This window comes from Cricetulus griseus, chromosome 6 (genome assembly GCF_003668045.3).
Source record: "Cricetulus griseus strain 17A/GY chromosome 6, alternate assembly CriGri-PICRH-1.0, whole genome shotgun sequence".
NCBI classification, from domain to species: Eukaryota; Metazoa; Chordata; class Mammalia; order Rodentia; family Cricetidae; genus Cricetulus; species Cricetulus griseus.
The window spans coordinates 32,079,514-32,105,345 of record NC_048599.1 but is presented as its reverse complement, the minus strand read 5'-3'; the positions used below and the strand labels follow the sequence as shown (position 1 = coordinate 32,105,345).

Below are 25,832 nucleotides of genomic sequence, written 5' to 3'. Positions count from 1 at the left end.
TTCTCTCTTCCTCCTGGTCTCTGCTCTGGAGTCGCCATGTGACCTGGGAAGAGGACGCCAGTGGAAGGCATCCTCCATAAGACTTATGATTATGGATGATAATTAAGACTGAGCTAGCAAGTAAGAAATCCTTGGGATTGGCCAGCAGCATTGTACCTAATATAAGTCTCTGTGTTTTACTTGGGACCTTAATGTGGTGGCGGGCGAAACCCGGGCGGCCTGGTAGAAAGCTCCCAAGTGGCAGCAGGGTTCAGGTTACTTTGGAGTAAAGACTTATCATTACAGGGCCTAGCCCATGGTGGGTTGGTACCAGCCCTGGGCTCCTGGTCATGAGAAGCAAGCTAGTAAGTAGCTCCCCTCCATGGCCTCTGCATCAGCTCCTGCCTCGGGGATCCTGCCCTGTTTGAGTTCCTGTTCTGACTTCCTTCAGTGATGAACAGTAATGCTGAAGTGTAAGCCACATAAGCCCTTTCCTCACCAACTTGCTTTTTGGTCATGGTGTTTGGTTGCAGTAATGAAAACCCTGACTCAGACAGTAGGTTGATTTTTATGGCAATATGCTGAATAAGGTGATGCCTCTGTAGGCTAAGAACAAGTATATTTACCCAGGACTTGGTGGTTTTCTGTAGTAAAATCTCTTGCATGAATGACTTTTTCCTAGAACCCTACATCTAAGTCTTTGAATTTTTAAATATGGTTTTCAAATATTCATTGGAAGATATGGCATTTAGTAAAATTCTCAGTATTCATGCTGATAACTTTTCCTCAAAATGAAGATGTCAGTCAACAATGGTTATTTGCTGTCTGTGCTGTTAAATTTGAGCTTATTGATTTTCTGTGGTGGAAGTACTCTCTTCTAGAAATTAGGTTGAAGGGGGTTTTCTTTTCATTACAGTTATTTATTTACTGTGCACCTGGAGAGGGCTTGCATATGTTATGGTGCAAATGTGGAGGTCAAAGGGCAACTTGTCAGAGTCAGTTCTTTCCTTTTGTCATGTGGGTCCTAGGGATGAACTCAAGCCATCAGGTTTGGCTGTAAGCACTCTTACCCACTGATCTTGGTGTTCTCATTTTTATATCTTTAATAAAAATATAGCCTTACTAATATATAGTTCATACGCTAGTCAAGTCTCCTGTTTAGAGTATACAGTTCAATGGATTTGAGTTTATCACACTATTAATTTTAAATCCTATAATAAATATATAGCATGAAATTTGCCATTGTAAAATACACAGTTCAATGACACTGATTACATTCATGATGTGTAATTAAAATTCATACTTTAATTCTTGAAAATGGAGTCATACATGCCCCTTTTATGTCTAGCCAATTTCAGTTAAGCATACGGATTTGACGTTCATCCATCTTATATCATGTATTGAAATCTCATTTCTTTTTATGGTTGAATAGCATTTCTGTATATGGATATACCACAAATCATTTGCATATTTACCTGTTAATGATACTTGGGTTGGTAATTGAGAATCTGGAGAGATGACTCAGTGGCTAAGAGACACAATGCTCTTAAGAGGACCTGAGTTCAGTATCAGCCCCCATTTTGGGCAGCCCACAACCACCTGTAACTCCAGCTCCAGGGCATCCAATACCCTTTTCTGATCTCCAAAGGCACAAACCCACTCACAGACATACATATCCACATAAGTAGAAAAATAAAATCTTGGTGGTCTACATCTTTAAATCTAGCACTCTGGAGACAGGGACAGATAGTTCTCTAAGTTACAGGCCATCCTGTTCTACTTAGGGAATTCTAGGCCAGTAGGAGCTACATAGTGAAGCCCTGTCTTACAAATAAATAATAAACAAATAAAAATCAGTATCTCTCTCTCTTTCTCTCTCTCTCTCCCTCTCTCTCTCTCAAAGAAAGTCAAGTGTTTAGGTAACTTTCCAGACCCACTCTCATAAATACTTTCAGATACTAAAATGAAACAGTAAAATAAATGTTACTAAAATGGTGATTTTGAATCTCCTTATTTTAAAGAAGAAATAAATTGAAATACAAGTTGGTATCCATCCTCATGGTTTGAAGCACTACTTTTGTTATTTTCCATGTGACAGGTGGTGATCCATTGTTACTTGAAAGTCACAGGAGTGACTTGGCCTCATGTCTGACATCATTTAGAAGGTCAGTATGGCCTGTCACTAGTGTGACAAGGCCTCAAGACAGCATGAAGTTAAGCCCTATTTCCCTAGTGCTTGTTTTGGCCTTGTTCTGTGGTATTGGGATAGAGTCCTGGCCTCCTCATGCTAGACAAATACTCTGCCACAGGGCTGCACTCAGTCCTACACACAAGTGCTGTGCAGGTGTCTTCTTGCGTCATCTTTACTGACATCCCATTGGATAAAGAGAGTCACAGGGCCCAGCACATCTCTTAGGCACTCAAAGTTGCATTGCAAAGGGGTGTACACATGGTATGGGAAGTATATGGTCATCTTTTGCAATCGACTCTAATATTTCAGAAGAAATTCAGATGAAGAAAAATTCAACATAGGTCCAAAGAGTCAGGAAGGTTTTGTTGGAGGCTCAGTGCAGCTTATTGAAGTCGGGATAGCCTTTAGGAGGGAAAGGCATATTAGGTCTGGAGGAAGCAGGTATCCAGACATAAAGGACACCAAAGGTTGGGATGAGTCCCACCCCTTACCTATCAAGGAGGGATTTTGCAGTTAAGGCTTCCAGTGTCTACTAGGGCAAGTGGAGAAGGACCTTGCATAATGAATCTGGAGTTAATTTTCTGTGTCATGTGAGACTATTGAAGATTACTTTAAGAGAAGGGCAGTGTGAAGAGTGGCCTCTTTAGAAGGATTAATGTAGCAGCATTGATTTCCTCAGGATGAATTCTCCATGTGGTAGGCAGAATCCTGAGATGGATCTAAGACCACTGTCCTCTGTTACACATCGGATTTCATTCCTCTGACTATTCTAAATTATATGGCAGATAAAGGGTTCTGCAGATACCTTGATGGTCCTGAGTCAGTTGACTTTGAGCTAATCAAGATTATCCAGGTGGGCCTGACCTAATCAGATGAGGCTTTGAAAGAGCTTGGGCCCTTAATGAGGTCAGAGGGATTCTGAGCAGAAGAGGTAGACTCAAAGACACAAAATGCCATCTTGTGGCAAGGAATAGTTTTTATACTCTCCAGGGACCAAACATTTCAGTTCTCCAGAGGCAAAAAAAAAAAAAAAAAAAAAAAAAAAAAAAAAAAAAAAAAAAAAAAAGTTCATGTCATGGAATTGGATCTTAGATGAGACTGCAGCCCCAACAGATGCCTTAATTCCAGGCTGCTGAGACTTGAACAAAGGGCCCCCTTCACCCAACAGCAAGACCCTGATCCACAGAAACTGAGATTATCAATTTGTGTTAGGTGCCAGAGTTGTGATGTGCTATGCAGCAATGGAAGGTGGATGGAAGATTGGAATTGAGGTTTGCAACTCTGCAAGGGTTTTGTGAGTGGAAGCATCTGTCCATAATGGCAGTGAGAAGGTTGAGTCCGTATGTTTAGGGTTCAGTGTGAGAACCCATGGTGACAATGTCCACAGGTAAGGGGAGCCCAGTAGCCCGGTAACCTGGGCTTTCCCTCACCTTTTACCCTCATCATCTGATCTAAGCCAGTAGGACATGGTAGGTGGATAGAGACCAGACAATAGTTGTGCACATCTGCATCTACTGTTTCTCCCACTCTCAGTATTCCTTAGTTGCCTGTAATTCTTTGTCTAGGGTTGAGGCTTCATGGGTTTTCCTCTCTCTCTTGGGCATGCCCATTATTGTTCCTGCTCAGGTCATATTTCAACATCCATGTTGGTGAGACTTTGTGGGTGTGGCTTCTGACATTTCTAAGAGACACCATCTCATAGCAAACTCCCTGTTCCTGTGGCTCCTACAGTCTTACTGCCCCTTTTCTGCAGTGGTCCCTGAACCTTAGGTGCGGGGATTGTGTTGTAGATATGTCAGTCAGACCAGGCTCCACAACTCTGCAATCTGAAAGGTGTGGTTTTCAAGTGCTGTTCTTTTTACTATCCCTATAGCTTTGGCTTTTTGGTGTACCTGAGGTGGAAGCCTGTGGCATGCAGCCTTTCAGACTGCCCTTCTTTTGAAGCGGCATTCATCTTAGGTTTTTTCTTGTCATTCTGTGGCTTGTTGGCTTATTTTCTTTCTAACAATGAATTATATTCTAATATCTAGATATATCACAATTTATGTATCCACTTAACTCAATACTGGACATTTTTATGGCTTCCAGGTTTTGTAAGTTATAAAGGAAACTATAAAAGTCCATGTACAGGTTTTTTTTTTTTCTAGACGTATACATGTTCAGCTTAATTGGGTAATCAAGAGAGCAACTTGTGGGCCATATCACAAATTCTCTGTTTAGCTTTAAAAGAAACTTCCAAATTACTGTACATTTTACATTATTATTACAAGAATACAACATTATTCTTGTTGTTCCAATTTGTATTAGCATTTGCATTTGGTTTTCTTGTATTTTGTTTTGTTGGTTCTGTTTTTTAATTTTAGTCACCAAATGGGTGTAGTAGCTTATTATTTAATTTGGAACTTAGTATTGTGAAATAATACTGAGATTCTTTTCATATAGTTATTTCGTATCTATGTACCTTTGATGAATCTATATAGATTGCTTGTCTAATTTTTTTTAATTTAAAAAATATTTTATGAGCTGGGCAGTGGAAGCACATGCCTTTAACCCCAGCACTTGGGAGGCAGAGGCAGGCGGATCTCTGTGAGTTCCAGGCCAGCCTGATCTACAAAGCTACACAGAGAAACCCTGTCTTGAAAAACCAAAAAAAAAAAAAAAATTATGTGTATGGGTGTTTTGTCTACATGTATGTCTCTGTATTGTATGCATATCAGTGTATACAGAGGCTAGAAGAGGGCATCAGAGTCCCTGGAACTAGAGTTACAGATGACTTTGAATCACTGACTAAGTGCTGAGAATTGAACTTCAGTCCTCTGGAAGAGTAGCAACTGTCCCTAACCACTAAGCCATCTCTCCAGCTACCTCTTGTTTACTTTTTAATTCTGCTTGTATATTTTTCTTATTGTTGAATTTTAATTAAAATTTCTCTGTTTTGAGTACTAGCTTTACATTTTGAGTTCTAGTTCTTTATGAAAAGGGAGATAATATGCCTTCCCTTGGCCTATGGCTTATTTTTGTTTGTTTTAGTTTGTCTTTTGCAGAGAAGAGATTACAGAGACTTGGTAGAGCTCTTTATCTGTCACTAGAATTTACCAATGAAGTCAATGAAGGTTAAACATTGATTCAGCTTATTCAATTGCTGTAGGCCTATGTAAATGATCTATTTCTCTTTGTATGTGATAGATTCTGTCCATTTCATCTAATTATCATATTGGTAGACATAACTTGTTTATACTGTTCTTTTATTCACCTTTTGATGTTTGTATCATCATTAATGAAGAACTGTCATTGCTGAATTTTGTGTCTTTTGATATTTGTTTCTCATCCTCTGCTAGCCTGGTATGGTGTACTAAATACCTACTTGTCTGCCCACTTGCCTACACTAATTCCTGTGTTGAGATTCTCCCAATGTGACTATATATGGAATAAGCCCTGTGAGAAGGTACCAAAGGTTACCTGAGGTCATCAAGGAGACACCTTACTCTCCAAGGACTGGTGCTTTTATAAAGAACACCAGAGCTGTCCTCTACACATGAGGACACAGATAGAAGGTGGCCACCTACAGGCCTTCTCAGGAACTGAATTGGTCACTTCTCATCCCCCCCAAACTATGAGAAATACAACTGAGTTATTGTACCTATAGTTTTTCCATACTTGGTCTAAAATCATAGTTCTTAATCATAATAATTATTTTATTATTTTAAATTTGTCAAGGCATGTGATGTTCTCGGTATATATACTCTGTGTGCATTTGAGAATAGATTGTGGTGTTGTTGGATGTAGTGATCCACACATTTCAGTTATATCTAACTTGCTGTTGTCTGGCTTGCACACTTCATGGCTTACTGCTCACTGAGTCATTCAGCTACTGAAAGAGGTTGGGTTAGGTCTCAAACTGTAACAGTGGATTTATCTCTAAGATTCTACCAGTTTTAACCTATGCATTCTGATTTCGTTAAGGATGGACACATTCCTAGGTGCAGAAATTTTGGTCATTTTTCTTGGCATTCTCTTTTCCAGATTTTGGTTTGGGATATGCTTGCTATTTTGGATTTCTTAATCATTGTTGCTTTAAATATTTTCTCTATTCCTTTACTCTTTTATTCTCCTGGTATCCCCACAGTATGTGTGTTATATCCTCTGTGGTATTTTCACAGTTCTTGGATATCTGGTTACTTTTTCCCCTTCTTTCTCTTTACATGTCAATTTTGGGTTTATTTTGACATAATCTTCAAGTTCACCAAATCTCATGCTTTTCTTCCCTATCTTCTCTATTTTGCCCATGTCAATTCCAAACTCTTGTGCTCAAGGAAGAAACTAAAAAAAATACCTTTGTCTTGACATGTCATCTGGCCACTGATTGTTTTCTTTCTTTCTCCTTATTCCTGTGATGATAGAGATCAAACCCGGACATTTTGCATTCTAGGCAAACTGCCACTGAGCTACATCCTCAGCCCCTTTAGTTATTTTCTTTTTAAAAACATGTTTACATTTTTATTCTCTCTCTCCGTCTGTGTGTGTGTGTGTGTGTGTGTGTGTGTGTGTGTGTGTGTGTGTGTGTGTGTATACATGCAGGTGTATACCAGTGTCATTGCACACCTCTGGAGGCCAGAGGACAACTTTCAGGTGTCAGTTCTCTCTTCTATTGTGGGATTGAACTCAGGACATCTTGCTGCCCCTCTCTGTTTCTTTTTAAAATACTCTCCTTTCTACTAGTAAGCTCACCATAGACATTTTTTTTTTTGAGAATTGGAGTTTATCACAAAGATTTTCACATAGATTTAAGCATGGTCATGTATAGAAAGGCTCTCTGGGATAGAATCAGATAACACTCAAGTGCATCACAGACTTTCTATATTGAGTTTGATTCTGACCTTTTTTCTCTTGAAATGAGATGGACATGGTAGCCCTTCCCTGTCAGCACTTTGGAGGCAGATGCAGGAAGACTGTGGCAGCCTAGGATAATAATGAGGTGGAAGACTGCCTAGGCTACAGAGTGAGACTGTGTCTCAATAAATAACAACAATAACAAAACAAAACAGTGGTAAGGAGAAGAGAAGGATAGATCATTTATAATTATGCTTTCTATGCCAATGTATTAAAATTAAACTATTCTCTCCTCTTGTATTGTAACTGAAAGTCCAGTTTTTTTAAGTTCCCACTTTTATCTAACCAAAATTCCCATCATTTGCTAAGCCCAAAGCTCTGTACTGTGAGCTATGGGGTTTTGTGACAGTTTAACCTAGCTGCAGATTCTTCAGTGTTCCTTTGAGTCTGGGTTGGCTTACGTCCACTTCAGACAAGCAGAGCATGATGGAATAGCTGATACATACCTTATAACAACCGTGTTATAACAGGCCATGCAACTTTCTACCATATTTGCCAGAACATTCAGTCTTGGAGTCATGGGCCATCCTATTAGAAATCTGACTTCTCGGGCTGCTGTGCTAAAGGAATGATGTGTGGATGTTCTGTATTACTAGCTAAGCCTTCCTCTTCCAGCTGTCCCCATCAAAGTGCCAGACACTTCTGGGACTTGGTTAACAGGTCTTTCTACAGTATCACCAAAATGACCGCTCCTGATAATGAGATACAAAAGTCCATTCAGCCAAGCTCTGCCTAGTTTCTTAACTTATAAAATCACTAGATACAATAGGCTATAGTTTTTAGCTACTGAGTTTTGCATGTAGCTAATTATAAACCTATAAGTAATTGAGAAAGTAGTATATTTTTGAGCAGTAAGCTTTGAGCCCCTGAGGTATACCAGGATTGTTCTTGCCCCTGTGATATTATTGATCATGCATGTGTAGATGTGGGAAGGAAAGAAATATAAACTGGTGGACATTCTTCATGAAAAGTATGAAAAATAATAAGGATATTAAGTGGCTAGAAAAGACATGGGTGCTTTTAATAGGAGGTAATAAGAGAAAGTCCTCCTGTTAAGATGACATTTGAGTAGAGACCTGAAGTATATAGGAGAGTCACATTACTTGTGCTCATATATTCTCTGTCTAATTAATCTGTTCTGTGCTTGGTCATTTAATGTTTGCCCTGTTGTATTGGTTTCCTCTGAGAAAGGGAAGGAAGATATCACGAGGAAGAACATACCAATAAAAGGGAACCTCACAGTACGGAGGCTGTGAAATAGAAGTATATTTGGGGTTTCCAAGAAGAGTAGAGGCCAGACAATGTGAGGGCAGAAGGAAGCAGAGCAGCAGACAGCCCCATCATGAAGGGTTTTATAGGCCATAGGCAGAATTTTGGATTGTACTTGAGTGGAATGAAGGATCACTGTGGCTGCTTATTATAGTGAACTGAAGAAAAGGGTGCAAGCAGAGAGCCAGGAAGAGATGCTGGTATCTAGGACTAGGGTGGCAGCAGTAGATGGTCTGTCTCTGCCACTCTAGTACTGGGATTGCAAGTGCATATCATCATACCTGTCATTTCTTTTACTTGGGTAGAACCCAAGTCCTCACTCAAGCTTATATAGCAAGCAGTTTACTCAGTGAGCCATTGACCCCAGCTTCCCTGACCCATTGCTTGATTTTTGTATGTTGATCAATCTTTGCATAAATTCCGGTTAATACTGGTGGGGCTGGAGAGATGGCTCAGAGGTTAAGAGCACTGCCTGCTCTTCCGGAGATCCTGAGTTCAATTCCTAGCAACCACATGGTGCCTAACAACCATGTATAATGAGATCTGGTGCCCTCTTCTGGCATGCAGGTGCATGTGCAGGTAGTGCACAGGAGACATAGTTCTTTTCAGTGTATTGTTGAGGTTGTGTTACTGACAGTGGGAGGGTTTATTTTGTGTCTTTGGTTGGTTGGTTTGGTTTGGGGGTGTTTTTTATTTTAGTTGGTGAATAATTGTAAATATTTTATAGGATGCACTATGATTTTTGAATATATGTAACATGTTAAGATAATATCGCGATGATTGGAATTGTAATATTAAACATCCATTTTTCTTAGTCTACCTAGTAATTTGTCAGTTTTGCTTATCCTTAAAAAACAACTTAGCCAGGCATGCTGGCACACACCTTTAATCCCAACACTCAAGAGGTAAAAGAAGCAAGTAGATTTCCATGAGTTTGAGGCCATCCATGTCTGCATAGTGAGTTTCAGGCCAGCCAGAACTACCTAGTGAGACCCTGTCTCGAAATAAGAAAACAAAACAATATTCATTTCACAGTTTTCTATTGTTTATATCATTTATTTTTCCTTAATGTTTATAACTTGCTCCTGAGAACTATCTTTAGGCTTGGTTGGGCTATTGATGTGAGCTTTCCTTTTTAACACAGTTCTTATAAGCCCTCTTAGTGCTGTTTTTCTGTTTCCCATTTGTCTTAAAGTACTTCTTGATTTTTCATTTGACTTCTTCTGTGATTGATGGTGCTTCAAACGTGTGATAATTTCCACTTATTTTAATTTTTCAAGTTTTCTTTCTGCCCTGACTACTAGTTTCACTGTCTTTGGCCAGGAAATATACTTAGCATGATGGTAGTCTTCACAAATGATGGTAGTCTTTCTGACATGACATGTGATCCATTCTTGATAGTGTTCTGTATGCTGCCATGGGGTAGAATGTTTTGTGGTATGTCTGGTAGGTTCATCTGGTCTGTAGCATTGTTCAAGACCATTCTCCATTGCTTTTCAGACTAATTATTCCTTGTTGAAAGAGGGGAATTGAAATTTTTGACTACCTATTAACTTCTGGACTTACGCTGTTGGCATCTAATTCTCAAACTCAAGTAGTCTGTGATATTTTAGGTTCTCTCCTGGATTCTTATTCCCAACCTCTTCCTCCTCCTCCTTCTTTTTTTTAAAGATTTATTTATTATGTATACAGTGTTTGGCCTGAACACCAGAAGAGGGCACTAGACCTCATTATAGATGGTTGTGAGCCCCCATTGGTTGCTGGGAATTGAACTCAGGACCTCTGGAAGAGCAGCCAGTGCTCTTAACCTCTGAGCCATCTCTCCAGCTCCCCTCTTCCTCCTTCTTGCCTCTTTCTTTCCCTCCCTCTTTCTCTTTCAGAGAGTTTTTGGTTTTGGTTTTTGTTTTTTTTCTTTTTTTCTTTTCTTTTCTTTTTTTTTTTTTTTTTTTTTTTTTGAGACAGGGTTCCTCTATATAGCATTGGCTGTCCTGGAACTTGCTCTGAGACCAGGCTGGCCTCGAACTCACAGAGATCCACGTGCTTCTGCCTCCCAAGTGCTGGGATTAAAGGCATGTGCCACCACCACCGTCCAGAGAGTCTTGTATGTATGTATGTATGTATGTATGTATTATGTATGATGTATGTATGATGTGTGTGCTTCAGTTTATGTATATGCACTGTGTGTGTAGGTGCCTGTAGAGGGCAGAAAAGATTGTCAGATCCCCAATACCTGGATGGAGGTATGAATGGTTATAAGCTGCTTGATGTGAATGCTGGATCCTCTACAATATCAGCAAATGCTTTTAACTGCTCTCTAGCTCCTCAGAGATATTTATTATTATTATTATTTAAAGAATGACATTACAATGGTGCCATTAAAGTACTCCTGCCAGCACTCTGGGAGCCAAACATGATAGAAGACAATGGAGGGAAGAAGGAAGAGAGAAAACCAGAGATTAGTGAGAGAATGGCACTGGTTTCTAGCTATTACTAAGAGGACTAACCGTGAGGCCAGATCTTCTTAGTGCTACAGCAAAACTAAGCTTTTTCCAAAACAAATTTTAGTCTAGGACTAGTTTATTCTAAGGGGAACAATTAGAGAGAAGACCCTGTGAGTTCCATCCTGTTTATTCCAGTCCTAAATAAGCTAAGAGAGAACAGAAGATGGCTGGGTTCCAAGAAAGTTAACCAGTAGTCTTCAGAGAAAGAGACTGTGGGTAATGCTGGTCATTATCTCAACAGAGCTCAGTCATCCCAGCATAGGTCACAGATAAGAGTGTACTTCTTATCATTACATTTCAAGTCTCTTTGAGATGTTCAAGCAGAGCATCAGACATTGTGGATTACAGGGCTGCTATGTTAGCAAGGGCCAGGAGACAAGCCAGCATGCCCTTGTCTGAGGAAATGCTAGCTATTTCAGCTCACATGCCAGTGCCCAGCACCACTACAGGCCAAGGGAGTATATTCAGGATCAGCACAGCTCTTTTCCCCATCTTCCCAGCCCCATCATATGAGCACTCACTCAGTCCTGCTTCGAGATGTCCAAGCCATACCAAAGGCAAAGATTCTGCTGTTGGTTCATTAAAATTAAAACATATTTTTCCATTTAATTTTTAGTTTAATGTATATGGGTGTTTTGCCTGCATGTTTGTCTGTGCACATGTGTGTAGTGGCCAAGAAGGTCAGAAAAGAGTGTCATATTCCCTGGGACTAGAGTTAAAGATAGCTGTGAGCTACCATGTAGGTGGTGGAAATAGAACCTGGGTCTTCTGGAAGAACAACCAGATCTTTGCCCCTCAGCTATCTCTCCAGCCCAAGCTCATATTTTTAAAAAATGACCAAGAGATGACATTGTAGGGGATAGGGCATGAGCAAGTTATAGATTTGTCATTTTAGCATACTTCTTAAATGTGTTTTAAACAAAAATAATTTGAATGGCTGAAAAGCTTCCATAAGGGTTCTTTTCCCAAGTATAGCTTTGTAAGCTTGTTGATTATCTGACTATTGATTATCTTGTCATGTCAGAATACTATTGGATGCATATAGCCCTGTCTCAGAACATCTTGGATAACAAGCACATAACATTGTTTGGTCAGACTGTAGTGTTGCTTTGTTCACATTTGTCAACAAAAACTCAGTGGCGTTCCATTTCTCTGCTGAGTCATTTTTTGTTGTCCTCATCCTGAGGCCATGAGAAAATGGCAATAGCATTGTTGTTGTAGACTGGACCTTTAATCTCTAGTGTGATGGTATGTGGAGGTGAAGCCTTTGAGAAGTAATTAGGATTAGATACGACCACAAGAGTAGGGTCATCACAATAGAAATAAGTGCTCTTAAGAGACTAGAATGCTCTTTTTCTCCCCTGTGTGAACATAAGAAGGTAGCTATTCGCAAATCTAGGAGTGGTTCCTCTCTAGGCCTACTCCTTGATTTTCAGGCTTCTCAGCCTCTAGAAGTGAGAGTTGTAGATTTGATAAGAATAACTTACCATTACAAGTACACTTTAAATTAGTGAATTTGATAATATGTAAATTACATCTTAATAAAAACAATATCTCCTGGGGCTGGAGAAGTGACTCAGCAGCAAAGAGTACTTGTTGCTCTTGCAGAGGACCCAGGTTCAGTTCCAAGAACCTACATGTACAGCTCACAACTGTCTATAACTCTGCTCTGGGGATCCAGTGTCCTCTTCTGACCTCCATGGGCATGGGACTCACACACAGTGCACTTATATATATGCAGGCAAAAAATACTCATACACATAAAACAAATATTTTTAAAAATTAAAAAAAAAACTGTCTCCGGAACCTAAAACTTAAATACATAGACTACAGCTATAAGGTATTTGCCCATGAAGACAAAATCACCTTTGATTCTATGTTGGTATCACATATCACAGCTTTCATTGGTGGCCTTGGAAATCATCATGTAATGGGGATTTTTTTAATGACCATTTATAACACACACACACATATACACACACACCTCAAATATTCTTCATGCTGTCCAAAATATGCCATAGTTTATAGTCGAGTATTTAGCATGCATACAGTAAAAGTAAAACTGATGAAAAACAGTAAATTATTATATGTTTTTATCCTTTGATGTCTTTTTAAAATTCATTTTCTCTATGTGTCCATTAGGGATCTTTATATTACATGGTTTTTTTATGTATATGTTTTGAGCTGGTTTAAGTGATGTGGGGGATAGAGGTGGGGCCACTCAGTGTACATGGGGTGGAGGGGGTGTGGCAGCTCATCAGAACCTGAGTTCTATTCCTAGTGGCTGGATGGCAAGTCGTAGTAGCACTTTGTTCCTCTTCATCATTGACTTCACTTCTCCTTTTCATTGCCATCCTCCTTCAGTTCTACACGATCTACCTTCCCTTTTATTCTCCTTTTAATTTATCACCTTTGAAGTCTTTGAAGCTACTGGTGACAGACTTCTTTAAAAAAATTATTTTAAGAAAGAATTTGATGTCTCCTAGTAATGTTGGGGACTACACCCATAAAATCTCACCAGCATGACTACCCAAACATGAACTAAACAAGGATGGCATCCCAAAGTGGATGGAAAAAGCCCACTAGGCCTTAACTGACACAAAGAACTACAGGCAATGAAGGAATGCTGAGAGCTGGAGAAATTGGTTCCCCCAGGGAAGAGGACACCAATTTGGTTATCTAGTACCAAATAATCAGCCCTGAAGACATACATACAAGGAGCATACCAACTAAGCAGAGTGTATTTAGGAGTATATATGTGTGTGTGCATGAGCATGGAAAATATAAAATTTTTAAAACGAGATTTGAAAGAAAGTATTCAAACTTGATGACTGGAATGGGAGTGCTACCCTTCAGTGAGAGGTGGTGTATGCAGATAGGCCAAGTGGACAGAGAAAACAGAGTCAAGAGTGAGGCCTGTTGTTTTTTTCACTTTTGTACTAAATCTTACTATTTTGAATCCTAGTAGGATAGAGCATTGCCTTGACCCATAAGAGAGATATGATAAATAGTTCTGAAGCCCTGTCCATCTTGGCTTTCAAAGGCTGTCTAGATTTTTCTTTTCCTTCTGCCAATGTAGATCAGTCAATCTGGCTATCACTTTAATAGTCTGTAAGATTGAATGTAGTAAGAACAATGCTAGATTTGAATTTGGTTCTTTCTTTTTTCTTTTTTTCTTTTTCTTCTTCTTTTTTTTTGTGGTGAGTCTTAAATAAAGCCGTAATTTTTAAAGGAAATGAAATCAACTTATGAAGTAGAATCATTGGTCAGTAGTTCTTGGCATGACTTCCTAAGGAGTTGTGTACAATATCTATAAACTCCACATAAGACCCCAGCATAGACCAAAGAAATTATTCAGTCCACATCTAGCTTCATGAGTCAATGAGTTTATTTGGCTTAGTTATAAGAATATGAGTGACCCCTGAACAGCAACATCAGTGAAGAGAAACCTGGATGAAAATGTCCCATAAGCTCCATAAGTAGAGTACACTCTTCAGTAAACCTATGTCATATATACTCTAGCATCTCCCATTGGCCTCTTGCATCTTGGACAGGAGCTAGTGAGTGTCTAATGACTTCCCTGCTTTTCTGTAAGGGAATGTTAATAGACCCAATTCTGTGAGGGAATCTTGTGGGTAAGCCCTGCCACTCTGATTGCAAGGTGCAAGATTGCAAGGTGCTAACAGCATTGTGATATCCTGGTGATCATGAGGATCCTGGCCTACAATAGTGTTAGAAGAGTACTTGCCTGACCTGTGAAAAAAGGCCTCTCACTTCAGTCACCTGAAAAAAATATTTTTACTAAAATTTTGGTACCTGTACTAGTTGCTTAGTAGGAGATAACAAAATAGAAAAATGAAAAAGAGGGCTGGAGAGATGGCTCAGAGGTTAAGAGTACTGACTGCTCTTCCAGAGGTCCTGAGTTCAATTCCCAGCAACTACATGGTGGCTCACAACCATCCATTATGAGATCTGGTGCCCTCTTCTGATGTGCAGATATACATGGAAGCAGAATAATAAATAAATAAATAAATAAATAAATAAATAAATAAATAAATAAATAAAATCTTTAAAAAAAAATCATGGGCATATGTGCCACTAGTTTGATTTTCATATTATATATACATTCATTGCCGACTAGCAAATGTTTTCCTAATTTGTGTATTCAGTGGAATTTTCAAAAATTTCTGTGAATTCCAATGTTCTTCATCTCAATGATTGAAAACCACTGCTTTCCCAGTCAAGTCTCCTTCCAGTGTAGGGTCTGGAGCCCTGATGGTCTTACTGGTGTGATAGGCATATGGTGGTCAAGACTGTTCCAGGATTATCATTCCATCTTCAGCTGAGACCACATTTGAAATTGGTATCTACTATTTTGAAAATGAAAACGTTTGTGCTGTGCTCACATTCCCTAACTCTGACACTGACAAGAGAAGTGTGGTCTTCCGGTTCCTGTACTCTACCTAGGAAAGCAAGTAGCTTCTGTTCTTTTCTTACAACATTTTGCCTGCTGCCTTTTACAATTCATCCATTTGTTTTTCATAACGATGTGGGTTTTTTCCACTTGTTCCTTATCTTGTCTTTTTGTTGATGGCTCCTTTCAGCAGCTTCTTAGGAGAATGAGTATCTGAATCATAAATTGATTCAGCTCCTTCAGTTTAATACAGTGCTGGCTCTTTGAAGGGTTCAGCTGTAACCCAGCAGTCGTTTCAGCAGTCCTGCTTTGTTTGCTTCTACCATATTCAACAGCAGGAGGCAGATGTTAATGGCCAGGCATTTAGTACTTTGGCAGGTACAATCTCTAGCTGCTCTCACTTCCTCATCATCCTAAAGGTGAACCTAGAGCAGAGTCAGAACATTGGGAGGGACTTGTCCCACTTTTTTCCTTTTTTAAAAAATTTATTCTATGTCTTTTACATCATGTATCTTGATCCCATTCATTTCCCTGTCCCTTCGCATCTGCCCTCTGCCGCTGCACACCCCTCAAATAAAACAAAATTTAAGAGAAAAAAAAGGGGGGGGGGAAGAAAAGAAAAGAAAGGGAACACTTAAAAATTTCACCATGGAAGCTGCAATGTAACATAGTGAATCATGCCACCTTTGTTGATGTATTCATTTCAAAGACTCATTGGTCTGATTTGAGGCCTCGGGCTCTGGTTTCTGCTACCTCATTGATGCTGGGCCTTCACTAGGGCTCCTCCTGGATATCCTGTTGTTGCCCTGTGTTGTGGAGATCCTGCAGCTTTGGGTCTGTGGGTCAGGTCCCTTCACATGCTCCACCAGATCAAGGATACAGTGAATGATGGGGCAGTCTAAGTCATAACCCTGGATTTGAGCCTGGACAGCTGCCAGATGTGAAATGGGTACAGCTCTCCCATGCTCACAGTTTCGGAGCTGGCTCACCCACACCTGTGCAAATAGTTGGCTCTGTTGTGTTGCCCTGGAGAGGTGTAGGGCCTGCTTTCCTGAGTGTTGCAGCTGGTGGGGGTCAGGGATGGCTTTCCCACGTTTATGATCAAGGAGCCAGTTCTCCCACTTGCCTTAGGCATTGATGGACGGGAGGGAGGTCATCATTTCCATGCCATGCCACAACAAGATAGATGAGAAATGGGGAGAACTCTCCTATGCCCACAACTTCAAAGATGGCTCATCCACACCTCTGCCAACAGTGTTGGCTTCATTGTGTTGCCTAGGCATGGTGCAGGGCCTGCACTCCTGAGTGTTGCAGCTGGTGGAGGTCAAGGAGAGTTCTCTGCTCTTCCACCTGCCCCAGTCATTGCTGGAGTCGGGGGGTGGGAGGGTGGGTAGGAGGGCACAGCTCTCCCCCAACCATGCTACCACCAGACAGATAGGTAATGGTTGTCTCACATTTCTTATCACTACTTCCCCAGTGGAAGATGAGACCCTGTGCCAGATCTCATTCTCACTCTCCAGAGTTAATTGGCCTACATAGACACTCATTTAGTCTGGAAAAGTGACATATTTCCAGGACTTGTAGGTTTTGTTTTTGTTTCTTCATTTTGTTTTGTTTGAGGTAGTCTCCTTGTATAACCCAAACTGGCATTGAACTTACCATCCTCCTGCCTCAGCCTCTGAAATGCCAAAGTTATGGACATGTATCACTATGTTCATCTTAATTTCAAGTTGTGAATGTTGTCTGAGACCCCAGCCAGCCTACCTGCAATTCACCTTTTCCACTCAGAGGGCATAACCTTCATGTCTGCTCTGAGCCCCTATCTCCTTTTTTACACACACACACACACATACACACACACACACACACACACACACACACACACACACACCCTTCCTTATATAAATATACTTATACATATCTATGTGTACATGGGTATGTATGTGTTTGTAGACACAGACAAAGAACTGTTACAACATAGCAGTCTGTTGTTTTGCTTTTTGCTGCTTTTAGGTCCCACCCAGCAAAGATGTTTCTACCTTGAACACATCAGTTGTCTTTTTCCCATAGGACCTTCTAGGGCAGCAATTCTCAACCTGTGGATCATGACCCCTTTGGGAATCGAAAGGGATCACCTAAGACCACTGTAAAATACATATTTACATTACAGTTCATAACAGTAGCAAAATTACAGCTATGAAGTAGCATTGAAAATAATTTTATGGTTGGAGGTCACCATAACATGAGCAATTGTATTAAGAGGTCACAGCACTAGGAAGGTTGAGAACCACTGTTCTAGAGCTTACTTTTGGAACCACTTAAAATAATACTTAATAAATACCTGCAAGTAATATTGCCTATCTTACTTTAAGACTTTTTCAAAACACAGGGTACAATTATGTTAAATTTGGGAAAGGTATGAAGTTGTATGATTATAAGACATTTGCCCTGGACACTCCTTTTCATCAGAGAGTAAAGCAAGATAAGATTTGCCTCTGTATGCCCTGGAGATCCCTTTGGAGGTCCATTTGTAATTCCCTAATGGAAAACTCAACTAACACTCTTAAAATTAAACCCCTCTGCCAATGGGTCAGTGCTGATCTAAAAGAAATCCACGAAAGTAAGAGTACATTTTTATGATCTTCACCCCTTACCCATCTGCAGCTAGGAGGATTTTTGTCGACCTGTATATTAAGTGTGGCATCCATAGTTATCAAAGAGAGAATGGACTTATCTGCTTCTTAAAAGATGTCTACAGCTGTCACTAATGATTCTTGGCTACTAGAAACAGTGACAGGTTCAGGCTGGTTATCTCTGCTCAGGGGTGGAGGGAGACATCTATTATAAATTCTCTCAGGCCTTCCAGCTCCTCATTAAGAAACTTAAAAAAAAAAAAAAAAATGTGGTACCAGGAGGGGCCTAGTTCTGAGGATGGAAATGGAACAGAATGATGAGGTCTGGCGGGAGGCCAAAGGAGGGTAAAGGCAAGAGTGTTGTTTGTGCAGTTTCCGTGACAATGAAGGGGACCTTAGCACAGCCGGACGGCACCCTACAAAAGGTAGCCCATAATTCGAGCTGTCAGTTTAATCAGTGCTTCCAGGTAAAGAGAAGGAACCCTTGTTTCCTGGGTAAAGAGTAGCAGTGTTGTTTGCTGACCTCTGTTCTTCAGCCTGCCACAGACCGCCCTGCTCCATTGGCCTTTGTGTTGCTGGCCCCTCCTTCTCTCCTTCTGGGCATTGTGCTCCCTTCAAGTGGCCCCCTGGAAGGGACCACCCAGGGGGCTGTACAATGGGGACCGAGGTAGCCACCAAAACATAGGTTTTGTAAGACAGCCTGGCAAAAGAAAATACTGTTTAACTATGTATGTGTTTGTCTTTCTACAATCGTTTTTGTGTAGCAAACAAAACCTGGTATACAAACTTCACAGTGGCTTCACATACAACAGTTCCCGATATCGGGTGTCAGGCTTGAGATAGTCACAACCAGTTTATTTTCCCAGGGTACTAATTCTTGCTGTGCTTTTATTTGTGTTCTTGGATTTATGGCCAGGAAATTTGATATCAAAACAAACATGTTTCATTGGCTTTATTTAACTATTTTATCAGTAGTTCTCAGAGCTGGCAGCTGAACACCACTCTGGTAAAATTTGTCTGTGATACTACTTAACAAAAGCCAGCAGCATGGAATTCAGTTCTCAATGGCCATTTACACCTCTGTAAAAGGATTAGCTCTAGGCAATTGTTCCACTGTTTAAATCTTAATTTGCATCCTTATGGAGGTAGCACTTTACAGACCTCTCTGTCTTGTTTGTATACCTGTGGATTGGGAGGTCACTAGACCTTTCTCTGACTAGTGAAGGTGCCAAACAGCTTTGGATGACAGTGTGCCACACAGATTGAATTAGTGACTCAGACTTGTTTTGGCTCATTCGTTTTATGTTATAGCAGGTGGGGGCCCTTGTGTGTTTGCTAATGGATGCCTTTAATACAAGTATTTAAACCTAAGAACTTTCATGATCTTAAGAGGATTTTAAATGTTGTGAGTTGTAATCAAATTTCTTTGGGACTGAAACGTAAGAAAAAAGGGAGACAACTTGATTACGTGGTAGTTTTAAAAAAATAATCCTTTCTGTCCAAACCATATAGTTTCAATTTAAAAGTGCCCCTAGTTTAGATGGCCCTGTATTTAAAGGTGCCTCCAGTTTAGATGGCCCTGTTGGCAGTAGATGAAATTGTCTTCTCAACAACACAAAGCAGTGACTCTACATTGACCGGCAATGATTCTGAATCCACAAGGGTGCAAAGGAAGCTGGGTCATGAGTATAATGGGGAAGAAAGGGTTATGATTTAACTGGATTCAGTAAATGAAACAGATAAGATACTTGGTGGGAATGGAAATAGAAAACTTGGGATCACCAGTGCCACTATTTGTTCATCATAAAACAATTGGTCATTTAGTCACCAAACATGTTGTTAGACCCCTGGAAAACTCAGGTATCCGGGGTCCCAGGCCACGACCAGGGTCACCCCAATCACCAGGCGGATTTGAGAGCTTGATGCAAGCTGCGTGAGGCTTTATTGTAATTTATCGAACTAACCCCATGTTAGCTCGGGTCTTTCACCGACCCGCCATGGCGGATGGCTTGCAAAAGACAGCTCCTAGGGCCTCCTGAGAGATCTTGTAAGGCAGCGTAAGGGGAGTGTCTAGGGGTATGAACAGGCTCAGGATTGGTGTGCTCTCCAGGCTTGGAGGGCTTGCCCTGTATTGATTGGCCAACTGGTTGTTATGGCCCATAGGCCCTCCCAGGGTGGTTGCTATGCTCTGTGCGTCATTGCTGTGTGCTTGTCCGAAAAGTACACCCAGGGTCGTAAAGCATAGCTCCACCAGCTAACTTCTGATTGGTTCCTTGTCACGAGGCAGGCACCTAACCTTTAGTGACTAAAACAAGGTCATAGCGAGCATGTGTTACTGTCATAGCTGCCGAAATGGGGAGCTGGTCCCTTCAAAGCAATTGTGCCCACAAGAGACCTTGTTCTAGCCACCGAAATCATTGAGGCAAAAAGAATTGTATGGATTGTTGATAGTATAGTGTTCAGGCTAGAAAGTATAATTTAAAACCTTCCTAATGCTGCAACCCTTTCATACAGTTTCTCATGTTGTGGTGACCCCCAACCATAAAATTATTTTCATCGTTACTTCATAACTGTAATTTTTCCACTGTTAAGAATTTTAATGTAAGCATTTGTGTTTTCTGATGGTCTTAGGTGACTCCTGTAAAAGGGTCTTTCAACCTCCAAAGGGGTCTAGACCCACAGATTGAGAACCACTGATTTAAAAGGCTCCTGCAGTCTCCACATTTCCCAGTAACACATGTCAAACAGAAGAGTACACAGAGCTGCTTCTAAGTAAATATTACCTTTTTACCAAGTGCTGAGAGCATGGTGAGGCATGGTGGCACTTGCCTACCATCCCAGCACTAGGGAAACTGAGGCAGGGGCAATACTAGTTCCAGGCTGGCCTGGAATTGAATGCATGAAGCTAAAGCATATTGAAGAATTTAAGGGTATTTGGAAGTGAAAACAGTGTCATGGTATATTGACCCTTGGTGAAAAGTAGAGTTTTTCAGTATTCCAAGAGATTTGGGCCAGCCTTTTGAGGTTCCAAGGAAACAATCAAAATTAAATTTTTTTTAACTTTCAGAGTTGGTGAAACTGTGACTGGATCTGTTCATTCAGCTTCACAGAGGCAAGAGATTAATTATGCTTTAAGGTGAAACAATTATAAAGGAAGAATACCTGCTCATATCACATATATATATGTGTGTGTGTGTGTGTGTGTGTGTGTGTGTATGTACATATGCCAATTGAGAACAGAATATCCAGAAAAGAACTCATCTTTGATTTGTACTTTAAAAAAGCCATGTCTAGTGTATGAGTTTGCCCAGCAGGTTTATTTTAAACTTATTTATTTATTTATTTATTTTATTTATTTATTGAAAAACAAAACCAGAAAAGGTGCGCACACAGACTGAAGCTTCTCAACAGGCTTTTGATCTTTTGCCTCTGTGAGGTTTAGTACAAAAAAGCAAAAAGGCTGCCGAGAGCTCTTACAGAAAATATGAGAGAATATGTTAGTTTTCCTTCCCTTAACCTCCCTGCTTGTTGAGAACAGCGCTGCTTACTGCTTTGTCTCAGAGAGACAGCTTCAGGGAGGAAACACTTATTTTGGTTCATAATTTTAGTTCATCATGCTGGAATCTGTAGCTAAAGGAACATATGGCCAAACTCCTCATGTCATGGTGAACAAGAAGCAGAAAGGACAGGAAGTAAGGCCAGATTTTAACCCTTATGGCCCACCCTTAGTGGCCTATGTTCATAGCTAGATACCAAAGCAGCACCACCTGTGGTGACATTTCACATTCAAACTGTGACAGGAACCATTCTACCTCAGCTCCAAAGCAGAGCACCCCCTTTTCTCATAGCTTTGCCTGTTAGTGGATGCAGTAGCTATGCCAGTAGAGGGAGGAAAACTGGGATTGGAGGAAGGGAGGCCAGGGCCCCTAGAACCCCAACCCAGAAGGAAGATAGGGCCAAATTGATGAGTGATGGAAATTTTTACCAGGCACTGGGATGGGAAGATCAGTTGCCTTTTTCCTTTCTTACCTCTGTGGATGTGCACTGTTGCTAAATAACTCACTCATCACTTGGAATTTCCCCTTTGAATAATGCCTCTTGTTGTTCATTTGGAAATTGAGTTTCCTTCCTGTGGTGGTTTGAATAAGAATGGCCCCACCTGTAGGCTCATATATTTGAATGCTTAATCACCTGGGAGAAAGTTTAGGAGGTATGATTTTGTTGCTGTTAAGTGTGGCCTCCTTGAAGGCTCTGAGGTTTCAAAAGCACTCACCCCTCTCCACTCTCATCTCCCCTCCCCACCCCCTTTGGGATAGGGATGTACTTCTCAGCTACTTTTTCAGTATCACTCTTGCCTGCTGACAGGCTACCTGACATGATGGTAATAGATTAAGGCTCTGAAACTGTAACCAAGCACCCAATTAAATACTTTCTTTTGTAAGAGTTGCCTTGGTCATGGTGTCCCTTAATAGCAGTAGAACACTGGCTAAGACACTTTTCCAAAATTTTATTCTTTTCTCATACATTATATCCTGACAGCATTTTCCCTCCCTCCACTCCTCCTAGCCCCACCCCACCCCTAAAATCCTCTCTTCTTTCATTTCCCTTCAGAAAAGATCAGGCCTCCCAGAGATATCAACCAAAAACAAAACAAGTTACGATAAGACTAGGCATAAGCCCTCACTCATATCAAGGCTGGACAAGGCAACCCAGTGAGAGGAAAAGGGTCCCAAAAGCAGGCAAGAGTCAGAGACACTCTGAACCCTCACTGTTAGAAGCCACAAGAACACCAAGCTACATAACCATAACGTATATGCAGGGAACTTAGTGTAGATCCATGCAGGCTCAGTGATTGTCACTTCAGTCTCTGCAAGCCCCAGTGAGCCCTGGTTAGTTGATTCTGTGGACCATGTTTTCATGGTGTCCTTAAACCCTCTGGCTCCTACAACTGCAGTTGGAGCACCAATATCTTGGATGATAGTCAAGAGGGGGCTTGAGTCCAGTGGCTCATTCATGTTTCCTTTTCTGTAAAGTCCTGCTTGGGATATGGGGTGGACTGAGTCTGCTCTTGGGCCTCACCCTCTAGCAGTCAGCTTACATCTTCTTTCTCTTTGTGATATCAGGCATACAGCCCCACATCAGTTCAGTATCATGCCTAAATACATTACTAATTGCCAGCAAGTAGGTTAGCATATTGCTTAATAACTGGTTTCATAAATAATCCTCATTTTCTTTCGGTGTATGTGTGCTGAATATTCCAAACTCACATTGTGATTAGCTGCTTCTAAGCAGAAATACTGTTCTGGCTTTATTTTCTCCCATATTAGTTCAGAATTGTGCTTCCCACCAGTAGATATCTTTTTAGGTGATTGCTACCCAGCATTTTTGGAGGTTTCTTGATTAGTGACAGAGCTAATCTAAAACAGTGACTGAATCGTTAGATTCTCCCAATGAGTAAAGAAGCTATCTTTATTCTTCAAGTTCTTATTAAAATGAAAGAAACTTTACTGCAATGGGATCTGAATGGAAAATGATAGTCATTTTCTGCATTTAGAAGTAGAAGATGTAACCCACCCACCCTTCAGCTAGAAAATTGCAATTTCTTAGCAGTGGCAATTTAAATAAATTTCATAGGCTGTAGAGATCTAACTTTGTAATGATTGACAATATAAAATTAGCCTTTTCTGCTGTTAAGATTATCAGCATTCCCATCAGTTATATGGAATGTGGAAAGAGATTATCCAGCTGTAGATTTGAGCACCATTAAAGTCATCAAAGGGTTAACAGTTACTTCCTCCAGTGGATGTAAAACTGTTACAAATACACAAACAAGTTTTTCAAAGTGCCTCATTTTACATCTTTGTGGAGAGATGTTATAGTTGCTGCATTTTTATGTCTAGATTATATTACAGATATATTTCAATAAAGCACGAAGAACCACCAGAGCCTCTAGAAACAGGCGGTCTGTGCTTACATAAACACCTCGGGTAGTACCTGTTTTATTTTATAGGCTCTGTAATCACAGTGACATTCTGAAGGGAGACCTTGAAGCTTGCAGAACAGTTGTCCTTCACAACTTCCCAGACTTGAAGCTGGGGGCAACAACACTGCAGAACAGAAGTCAGGTGTCTGGCATGAAATGGCTGCTGTGGTGAGGCATCCATCTTGTTCCAGTGCTTCAAAATCAAAAGATTGACAAGTGGTGAAACTAGTGCACACTGCCCATGCTTGTAGCCATCAGTTTATCCTCCTGATAGACGTCCTAATCTATTTGCCTATAACTGTATTTGTTTCTTATTATTAATAAACTACTTATATATTCAGCACCTTCTTGTAACAGTATTTCTGGGATTGGGTTTGTCCATAAATATGCAATGTTTACTTTGTTGAGCAGGGTGTGTATATAAGCTTTGACTGACGTACAGTCAGGTGAGCAGCCCAGGATTTATCCACCATAGCTACCAACAAGAAGGTCCTCAGCAAGTCTAAGTATTAGTTGGGTTCCCACATTTCCAAGTTCACTCTAGATATAGACCCCTTAGTGAAAAGCTGGTTCTTGAGATATGGACCAGCAGCATCAGCAGGTTCTGGGAACTTCTTTTGAAAAAGCTCACTGTTCAGTCCTACCCTAAACCAGTGACTCAGGAACTCTGAGGGTGGGGCCTAGCCATCTGGGCCTTAATGAGCTCTTACTGTTTAAAGTCCTTCAGTTTAAGAACTTTAAATGAGTATAAAGCTGGGATGAGAGAGCCGGCTGCTGGTTGGTTTCTAGAGTGGCTGAAACATTAGCCAAGATTTGTACACCTCTTTGCTGTGTCAGAAACCTATTCCACACCCTCCACCCACTATTTAGTTGATGTGAATTTCTCTTTATGGTCTTAGAAGCTCTGTAGCATCTGGACTGTTGCAGTAATAGATTCATGTGTAACATGTGTGATATGTAGTAAATACCTACAGTCTAAGTGTTGCCCAATGTCACAACTCTTCTTTTGGGGTGAGGGCTGCCTGTATCTCCTCTTACAATATATCCTTACTGTTTACTGGTGAAGAACAAATAATTACACAGAAATTGTCTGTGCTTGCTTGTTAAAGACCATTGATGGATATTATCTTAATTACTCTTCTATTGTGTTAATAGAAATGTTATATGAAACACTAGGACAAGGACAACTTACATAAGGAAGGTTGTATTTGGTGCTTACATTTCCAGAGTGATAGGAGCTGTCATGGCAGGGAGCATGGCAGCAGGTAGGGAGACAGGTATGGAACAGCAGCTAAGAGTTCATGTCCCAATCCACAGACAGGAAAGAGAAAGACACACTGGGAATGGTGAGAATCTTTGACACCTCAAAGTCCACCAACTGGAGACCAAGTATTCAAATATATAAATCTATAGGGACCATTCTTATTCAAACCACAACAGATAGAACCCTGTGAGCTAAGAGAGCGAGCAACTTTGTATCTGTTTGGCTTCCATCTAATGCTGTCTTCCTTCTTTCAGGACTCACTTAGGTTGCTGTAGGTTAGTGAAATCACCAATAAGGAAGGGAAGTACATTTCCATAGAGTAGAATTCAGCTTACATCTAGTATACATGGGGTTCCATCATGGGCTAGGTAGAAGTCAGGATTACCATCTCTGGAGAGGTCTTGACACAGAAAACTTCAGTGGATTAGGTGGCCCCAATTTATAATACTTGTACATTTCCATTTATGATCTCTGAACTAGATGAGGCTAGAAATGACCTTCCTGTTTGGTAGCTTTTCATCTGCTATCACGTTTTTATCATGCAGAATAAAACCTGCTGTCTTAAAATTCCACTTTACAAGGTGATAGGAAAAGCTGGCTTGGGAGTGGTGTGTCTGAAGTTTGTGGGTTGTATGGTGTACAGGTCACAAGGCTCTTTAGCAAATCTCCTGGCTTGTTCTTAATGCCTTTTATATCTGTTTATATACT

General features: G+C 40.6%; 1 protein-coding gene across 2 annotated transcripts in view; it reads left to right on the top strand.

Annotated features, from left to right (window-relative positions):
• Kiz (kizuna centrosomal protein) overlaps nucleotides 1-25,832 on the top strand; it is a 106,831-nt gene that overhangs the window by 39,244 nt on the left and 41,755 nt on the right. The window lies entirely within an intron of this gene.